Genomic DNA, 685 nt, shown 5'->3' with positions numbered 1-685 from the left:
CGCCCCGCCGCCCCGCACCACCCACCGGAGCCTCGCCGGAGCTTCGAGCCGAGGTAGCCGCCGCCCTGGTTTTTGAGAAAAAGCCGTTTCGTTTTTTTAAAAACCCTAGTTCTTCGTTTTTTTAAATAGATCGATTTTTCTCCGGTTTATTTATTTAGCGAGCGTTCGCTCGTCCGTTCATTTTAACGAACGCGTTCTTCGTTTAGTTCCTGTTAACGAACGTTTGTTCGTTAACCTGTTCGTCGTTTTTCTTTTCCTCGGATTAAATCCGTGATTTCTCTGATCGCAATTTCTGATCCGATGTTCGATTTAGTTTAACTTTTCGCTCGTTTGTCGGAATCAGGTGATTCAAGCGCCTGGAGTTTTGTCTCGAAACCCTCTTTCCGTCTAACCAACTCAAACATGGTTTTGCCTTAGTAAAATTTGACCTAGATCCAGAATAGTAAACGAAGCTTGTTTCTTTTGCCGTTTGTCTTTCGTTGCTTCGTTCGGTTTGCTTTCTTTTGCCAACCGGAGTTCTTAAATTGAACTATCTGGTTAGATCTCTTATTCAAGTTTTACCCGTGCATTAGTTGAGTACTTACTGAATGCTTGTTTGTTTGCGGTAGAGTACCCAGAGTGTGCCGCTTGCTACTTCGAATCGCTAGGTTTTGCGGATCATCAGCAAGGCAAGTAACACTTTGAT

Source organism: Triticum dicoccoides, chromosome 3A, assembly GCF_002162155.2.
Source record: "Triticum dicoccoides isolate Atlit2015 ecotype Zavitan chromosome 3A, WEW_v2.0, whole genome shotgun sequence".
NCBI lineage: Eukaryota > Viridiplantae > Streptophyta > Magnoliopsida > Poales > Poaceae > Triticum > Triticum dicoccoides.
Note: the sequence above shows the minus strand (reverse complement) of the source record.